Source organism: Etheostoma cragini, chromosome 2 (genome assembly GCF_013103735.1).
Source record: "Etheostoma cragini isolate CJK2018 chromosome 2, CSU_Ecrag_1.0, whole genome shotgun sequence".
In the NCBI taxonomy this organism is placed as follows: Eukaryota; Metazoa; Chordata; class Actinopteri; order Perciformes; family Percidae; genus Etheostoma; species Etheostoma cragini.
In genome coordinates this window covers 27,371,225-27,379,781 of record NC_048408.1, presented here as the reverse complement: position 1 = coordinate 27,379,781, position 8,557 = coordinate 27,371,225, and the positions used below count along the sequence as shown (strand labels likewise).

At 39.1% G+C, this 8,557-nt stretch overlaps 1 long non-coding RNA gene across 1 annotated transcript in view; it reads left to right on the top strand.

Moving 5' to 3' along the window:
• Window positions 1-6,702: 6,702 nt before the first annotated feature.
• The window catches only part of LOC117952656, a 6,126-nt gene continuing 4,271 nt past the window's right edge, over window positions 6,703-8,557 (top strand). Inside the window, exon 1 of the long non-coding RNA XR_004658464.1 lies at window positions 6,703-6,842. This is a non-coding gene — a long non-coding RNA (uncharacterized LOC117952656). The remainder of the gene's footprint in view (window positions 6,843-8,557) is intronic.

Genomic DNA, 8,557 nt, shown 5'->3' with positions numbered 1-8,557 from the left:
TTTGGATTAAAGTTTTTTTTTTATAAAAAATTACGACACACCATAAAGGAAGTCATGATTACAGAGTTGATTGTGAAGATTATAGACTATGCAAATGCACACAGGGCAGCCACAATTTAACTTGGTATGAGTCAGTCTGCTGTAGTGTAGCCTAATTATGAATATGAGAAACGCCAGTCACTCATTCAGCAATAATAGAAACAGGCTTTTGGGTCACAATGTTAAAAGAAAACGTTGGATAATTATGTCAAGATGGCCTATTTTATATAATATAGACTACACTGCATGTATACTACAAGTTAAGTACAAGTGTCTTAACATTGCACTTTCCCAGTAAATTACTTTATTTTACTGATAACAATGCATCACATTTGATTGGCTGATTGTAATATTGGCTGACCCAGTACACATCTCATAGTTGATATTGGGCACCTATTCATGGTTTGTTTTAATTAAGATAAGTCTTGTATTTATTGTTCAGATAATAGTGTGAATCCAACTTTGTGGCAACAGTTTGGTGAACCCATCACTGTTTCTACATAAATATATCTAGAGCCATAATGAAATGGTTTTCCCAGTTTGATGTGGAAGAACTTGACCTTTGGAATGAACTAAAAACACTGAGAGCCAGGCCTTATCAGCCAACATAAGTGACCATGCTCACTTATAGAAGCTACTCCCCACAGCCAGGTTCCACAATTCACAACCTTGTGAAACATCATTTCCAAAAGAAGCGATGCTGTTACAGCAGCATATCAATAGTTGGAGATTGACATGTTCAGCAATCACATTTGATTGGTGCATAGTTGTAATTTACGGAGGGGGTTACAACCCTCCCAATGAGCAAAACTGGACAGCCCACCCCAAATACCTATTATATTTTCCTTCACATAACTAAAGACATTTTTTAATTTTCATTTTGATAAAAAGTAAAGATCTCAGCTTCCCCCCCATCGTTGATGTTGAACCCAAAGTAACGCCATAGATGTGGTGTATGTTTTCTTTCTCTGAAAGCAACTTCAGTGTTACATAGGGGTTTCCCTCTTAAATGTAGTGGAATGAAAGAATAAAGTAGAAACAAATGTTAAAAATCCTATTATAGCTGCATCCCTAATAGTCTGCTGATAGCTGTAGCTCCGTGTTTGGTCACTAGGTGGCAACAGTACACCACTTTGATGCCTGTTATTCATATGGGCATAGTTCAGTATGATGCTGGGGTGGTTGCAGTGCTTTACCTTTGTAGTCTATATACTGTGTATGTATATATATATATATGTATATGTATATATATATATACACACACACTCTGTATATCTGCCTTTTAACCAAGCATCACTCCCCTCTTTGTGAGATACCCGGGCTGGCGGGAAGGAGATATTACGAACACTAATAATAATCAGCAGCTCAACAGTCTTTTCATTCCGAAGAAATTATATTCTATGGAAATGTAACAAAGATATTCTCTCTTTGTAGTAACTTCCCTCGTGGTTTAACATTCACTGACCCAATGTGATTTCCTAAGTGAGACAGATGGGAGTTAGGCTGGTCTGTGAGTGGGCAAGCAAAGTAGGGTTTAATACCATTTCGCCCGTAAAGGATTTCCCCTGTGATAGCAAAAGGCTAATGTCCCGTTACCAAGCTAATTTGTCAACACCAATCCAGCAAAGAGTGGCTTGTCTATTCTCTCTCACACCAGTCTTAAACTTTTCCTTTTCTCTATGTAACAATTTCGATGTTAGATTCTAACAACTGTCAAGCTGTAGGCTGGTGGAACCCATTTGATTGTGGCTAAATTCAGTGTGTTTGTTTAGAGATCGAGTATGATAGACAGCAACTCATGCCTTCTACTCATTCTGGATGTGTTGTGTAATAGCATGAGTCAAGTGATTTTAAATGACATAAATGAAAATAGCACACAACCAAAGAAATTAAATTCTCTCGCTCTCATTTTTGTTTCTTATCTTCCTGTCACTTTCCTCTATTACTTTGTATTTCCTACTCTCCTTCCTCTGTTTCTCTTATTTTCTTTACTCAGTTCAACGAGTGTCATACTGACCCTGGAGTCTGCTCATGCCTGAAGCTGAAGGGCAACACAGTTACACTCTTTGGTGTTATCTGAAAATTAAACCACATACAGCTATTCTAGTACAACCTCTCAAGAAAATTAAGAACCTGAAAATGAGCATAAAATGAGCTCTTTAAATCACATACACATAATAATGTGTAGGATAACATTCTATATTTTTTTATATAAATATAAATATTAGCCTCGAGAGAAATACATTTTTCTTAAATTGATTGCACATTAGCCAAGTCATATTTATTGTCTTAAAATGGAAAGGAAAACTGAAAAAACCTTACTATAAAATAATAATTTCCCTCCCACATTTCTTAGCAATTAACCAAAGGCAGCATGAAGTATCTTATAACTCATTCAGCTTTATGCAACAGTTCATTTGTATTCATATTCATTGTGTATTTCTTATTAATGTTAAATATGTGTCATTGTTGTGTAAATGTGTGCACCATTCACAAAGGCAAATTACACTAAAGTCTAACTCCCTGTGGCAATATCTCCTTTTCTGATTCTGAACTTTATGAAGTTTATGACAGTGATTTCTTTGGGTAAAATAACACTCTGTACAAAACAAATACGGTCGAATAACCAAAAACTTTGGGACGCACAATCCATGATTGTATGTTACCCCCTATTTGAAGAAAAAATTAGGAGCTACAGATTCCCTCTGTAACCCTTCTCTGTCTCCCTCTCTGATGATTTATATGCACGCAGTTGGTGGCATTTTGAAGCTCGCTGGGTATGACAGGGACTAAATGGCAGCAAGTGCAGGCCATTAGTATGTGTCTTGCTGGGTGCTTCTGACAACGCACGCCCTGTCTGTGGCCCTGCCTCTGAGACTGAACTCTCAATGTATTCTATGATATATATAAATAAATTAGGCTCCAGGAGTCACCCAACAAAGTTTAAATCAATCCTCTGAACTGCGTGCAAAGTGTTTGAAGACCTTTCATTTGAACGGAGAGTTTAGTTCTGACGTCATGTCTCAACTGACTTGAATACAAACTGGAAGCAATCAGGAGCTTGCACCATCAGGCAGAAACTGTATCAACAGACATCAAGGGCAAAAACATGAATAAAAGCATATCAAACTGGCTTTGAAAACCGGCGGTTATGCTGACCTGGCCTTCATTAAAACACATACATACTTGTTGGATTTACAAGCAAAGCATGATATCTTACAATATGGTGCAATCCAATAACACACTATTTTACAGCCTTTTTTACTATTGGGATTCCACACAAGTAGTGTGACTACAGCTGTGAAGGTCTTGCTGGCAATAATTATTACAAGTTTCCTGTCAATTGTCATCCATATGTAGCAAACATTTGAACCAACAAAAAATGTGAACTAATGTGCACCTCCAGTCACTACTGCGTGATTATTAAAAGTTGGATGCATCCGGATGAACAATTGGTGGCACCTATTTCCGTCAGGTGCAATTAAACCACTGCAGACTGATGGAATGCAATATAGAATATGTGATGGCAAGGACGTTTACAGTCCAGCAACTCCAGCCAAAGTTACGCTATATAGTGTCAGTTTTGCCAAAATCCTTGGTCATTCCCCATCCTCAAGTCCTTTAATTTTTTTTTTTATCTGAACATAAAAGCATGAATCAAACAGCCCAACAGGTTTTTTTCTATTTTTTTCTAAGCATCCAAAACCACCAAAGGGTTAGAACAATCTAATGGTACAACAATATTTCCAAATGCATCTAATTAGAATTTGACAAGGATACAGGATAAAAAAATGATGTGTGGAGTTCCCAAAGGCTTCATCCTGGGGCCTCTTCTGTTTAATGTCTACATGCTTCCACTGGCTCAGATTGTGGAAAACAACCATACCATAGCTATGCGGACAACACACAAATTGACCTAACGTTATCGCCAGGGGACTTGCTCTTAAATTAAATGAAGGAAAAACTGAGGAGGTTGTTTTTGGAGCAAAAGAGGAAGGGTTGAAAGTCAGCACTCAGCTTAAAAAAAAAATGCTAAAAACAACAGACAAAGCCAGAAATCTTGGTGTAGTCATAGACTCAGACCTGAATTTCAACAGTCACATAAAGACAATTACAAACTCAGCCTATTATCACCTTAAGAATATATCAAGGGTTAAAGTACTTATAGTATGAATCAGCAGGATTTGGAAAAACTTTTCCATGCTTTTATCTTCAGTATACTTGACTACTGTAACAGTGTCTTTACAGGTCTCCCTTAAAACCAATCAGACAGCTGCAGCTGATTCAGAACGCTGCTGCTCAAGTCCTCACTAAGACCAAGAGACTGGATCACATCACTCCAGTTTTGAAGTTCTTACACCGGCTTCCGGTGGCTCAAAGAATTAATTTTAAAATACTTCAGCTGGTTTATAAATCACTAAACAGTTTAGGGCCAAATTACATTTCTGATCTAATAGTAAACCTTGAACCACCCAGACTCCTCAAGTTGTCTGGGACAGGTCTGCTTTCTTTCCCCAGTGTCAGAATTAAACAGAGAGAAGCATAGTTCAGTTTCTATGCTCCACGTATCTGGAACAAACCCCCAGAAAACTGCAAATCCGCCACAACTCAGCTCTTTTAAATCAAGGTTGAAGACCTTTCTTTTTGATCTTGCCTTTCTTTAAATGATTGCTCATTTTTTATTCTGAAGTTGATTTTTGTTGAAACAGTATGGCAATCAGCAAGGGTAAGATCAAAATGAAATGACTTGATTAGACAGTGATGTGACTGTTCTGATGAACATTTTCTAAACAATCAAGCAACAAAAAGAGGGAATTTTTATCATTATTGTTGGCTGAAACAAATATTGAAGTGAACTGAGGAACTTTGTGCCTTTTGGGATGTTTTTATTAACAGTTTGTGAGATTGGCGTTGTGGCCATTCTGGGGGTGTTTCTGAACAGGAAACAAATATATTTCTGAGAATTTCTCCAAAGCGGGTGTGACATAGATTTTAAAATCTACAAGAAACAGTTGGAGCTGTTCAGGATTTTGCAAAGTTTGCCTTGATTAAACTAAGCCTTATAGTGACGACTATATTGTAGTGTAAAGAGAAGTACTTCCACTCTTGGTTATGGGTAACCAGAGTACAAAGTCACATGAGCCTGCGGGGCCCCTGGTGGATGAGATAGTAAAGAAATATGGGTCTTTTTATGTATAGCACTTTAAATTGCCCTGTCGCTTAAATGTGCGATGCAATTAAAGCTGCCTTGCCTTGTCCTGCCTAGAGTAAGACTGCCAAAAGCACAACCACCTCCAATTGGCCAGAACTACGTTTCTGTCAACCGTTTTCTGCACCGTGTTACTACAGATGCATACAGGGAACATACTAGTACTACTGCTGTACACAGGGAACAAACTTCTACTACTGCTGTACACAGTGAACATTCTACTACTACTACTACTACTACTGGGTTACAGGTGCATAAAACACAGGATATTAAACCTGTTTCAAGCCCTTTTTTTTTAAACACATTTTTTAAATATTTGTTTTTCTTTTATTATTATAATTTTTAGGGGGGCTGGCATGAAATTTAGGGGGGATTGGGATCTAATCGCCAATTGTGTTATCCAACAGAATTTTTACCAGCAGATAAATTCGGACCTCCAGGTACTGCCGCCATTCATCTGCATGTATGGCAGAACAGAAAATCTGCAACTTTCCCTGGAGTTAACCGCTAACACTAGCAGTAGCTAACTAGCTTGGTTACATTTTTCAAAACAAATCTAGTTGTAGTCTTGCAATTTGTGACCCTGAAAGATCCCGTCTTTACACATTATGTCTTTAGCGTCAGATGTGAGATGATTGTGTTTAGGTGTGAGGTGGTGTCAGACTTTAGTTTTTTCAAAGTCTGTTCAAAGTCTTCTAGAGGCTAAAAAAGAAAGATAGATGATAAGAGATTTGATGAGGGAAAGAGAGAGCTAAAACAGAGACAGAGATGGAAAGGAGGAGAGAGGCAGAAAGGTAGAGAACCAGTGTGAGAGACAGAATAGGAAATGTGGGGAAAAGACGGAGACCCCGAGAGGAGAGAAAGAAAGCGGAAGAGAGCATATTACTCGTGGTAGACGCTGTCATGGAGTTAATGGGGTTTTGCCACTTCTTATCATCCCAGTGCCTTTTGAACCGTGTCCTTTGCATACAGAAAGATCATTAACTCCTGGCTCTGTCTCCTCCAGGGGTCTCGTCTCCGCTTTGTCTGCGGGATGACTCTTCAGCAAGAGCATGGCGCCTGCCTCCCAGCTTCCACTTAAATCTGCACTACATACTTTATGTAATACACCCATATTAGGAGGCAAAATCACAAATTGGGGCTTATAACACACGAAGACAGCACCATTTTGTTTTGGTTTAAAGATAAGTGTTTTATGTACAAGGTGAAGTTCAGTTCACAACAGATACACAGGATGGAGCAAGGGGAAGGCAGGTGAGCTGCCAGTCGTTGTAGATTGAAACAAAAGCATAAACTAGATTTTACAGACTCCGATTTTTAGTACAAAAGTTGGCCGTAGTTCTCTGCTAATTGATAGGAACACTCTGACGAGGCACATCTGGAGTTTTTTTAGTGCATTCCATTTGTACTCAGAACTCGGATGTTTAGAGGTCAAAGTCAGAAACCCTGCTCTAGCTAACGTCAGAGTTAGGTAGCCGCTAGCTACGGCTAGCTAGAAGGGTTTGTCGTGACGTTGCCTGGAACGCTACCAAGTCATGAGTCGTGACTTGAAGTTGTAACTTACAGGCTAAAAACTGTGTCTGGAACGCAGCATGTGACACGGCACCTTTCAAGACCCCAAAGGACAACAAACAAAACATAAAAAACATGAATAAAAGCACAACAAATACATCACTTGTAAAATCAAGGTGACTAGTTAAAAACATTTGAGCCTTTTAAACATTGTCGTGTTTTTTGGAAATAAACAATGGACAAATGGAGTCTTTAAACACCACGGATGTGAAGTTATTCACTGACAAAGTGACGTCAAATGAATGGCAGTCAATGGAATGCTAACGGCAGGTGACGGCTTGTTAGCATCATAGCAACATGTACGTGTTGTGGAGAGAGGCTTGGAATAGACTCAAGTAAAGTACAAGTACCTCAAATTTGTAATCAAGTACAGTACTTGAGTAATCAACTTAGTTACATTCCACAACGGAAGTTATATTGGGCAAAGAACAACAGACGTTTTTTATTTTTAAGCTGTGATTGGATTTGATCAATATTCATTAAAACAGGTTAGAAGAAAGTGTCTTTCTTAGGGCCAAACACGCAAAGCTGCTCCTGGGGGATAGTACAATCTTTACCAGTTTAAAACTCCAGGATGCCTGACAATATAAGCAGCTAATGTAGCAATAAGTTGTGGGTAAAGGGCTGAAGCCTTGAGCTGTTTATGCTGAGCGTAGCAGGACTGGGATGGAGATGTGCAGCTGGGCGCGCCCCAGGGTAATCAGGTGGATACAACCTCAGTCAGACGGTGGAGAGATGAGATGGAGGTCACTGGCGTACATCGCCTCTTTTCACCTCTTCTCCTCCATTCAGCAGATTCCCTTCACCCTGCGGTGCCCAGTGCCTTGACACAACTCACACACGTTGATTTTTGTGTGTGTGTGTGTGTGTGTGTGTGTGTGTGATTGAACACTGATATATCCGAGTTTGAGGGAGGAGAAAAGGAAATAAAACAAGTCCCCCGTCGTCTTGTCTAAGCTCGACATGGATTCAAAAATCAGCTTTCATACTAACCCAATTAAACACCACGCCTCAAGTTCAACAAGGGGGAGTTAGACACAACAAGTAAGCGAGACAGAGAAACTTTTTCACTGATTTACCTGATAAAGATTGACTTACACAATACGCCATGCACAATTGCACTTGCCTTGCAATTCACTTGAATTTGTTTCCAAGTACTTTTAAACTCAGCAGTATAACACTCAGCTCGACACATGCCAATCTTGTGTTTTGAGCTTTTTTTACAGCCCCCAAGAGGTCAAAAGATAAATAATTAAAGTCAAACGATATATCTTTAATTTTGAAGTCAGGAGGACACCAGATTAACTTCCCATCTTGTGCTGCAGGATGAAAACCCATATTTTCAGATATTTGGCCAAAAGTCATGGTGCAAAGGACCCTAGGGTGAATTTCTCCAAACCAACCCTTTAAGATGTAGTTATGCATTCCACCTCTTACTGGACACAATGCAAATGCTCGATCAATGCTTGATTTGTGGTTTAGTGGAATTGAGTTGGATGTTATTATCAGCCTACTGCTAACCGAGCTAGTTCTCTGATGCACTGTGATGTGTCATTATTGTGACATTACATTTTACTGTTGTGGAGTTTGTGTGCATGTTTACTAGGGGTGATCCGAGTATCCGGCTGAAACGAGTATAAAGCACTTTTGCCGAGTACAAGTATTTTACTAGTAATATGACTCAATATCCGTGCTCGGATTGAATACAACTCCTCAACTGGCCGCGCAGCGTTCTGT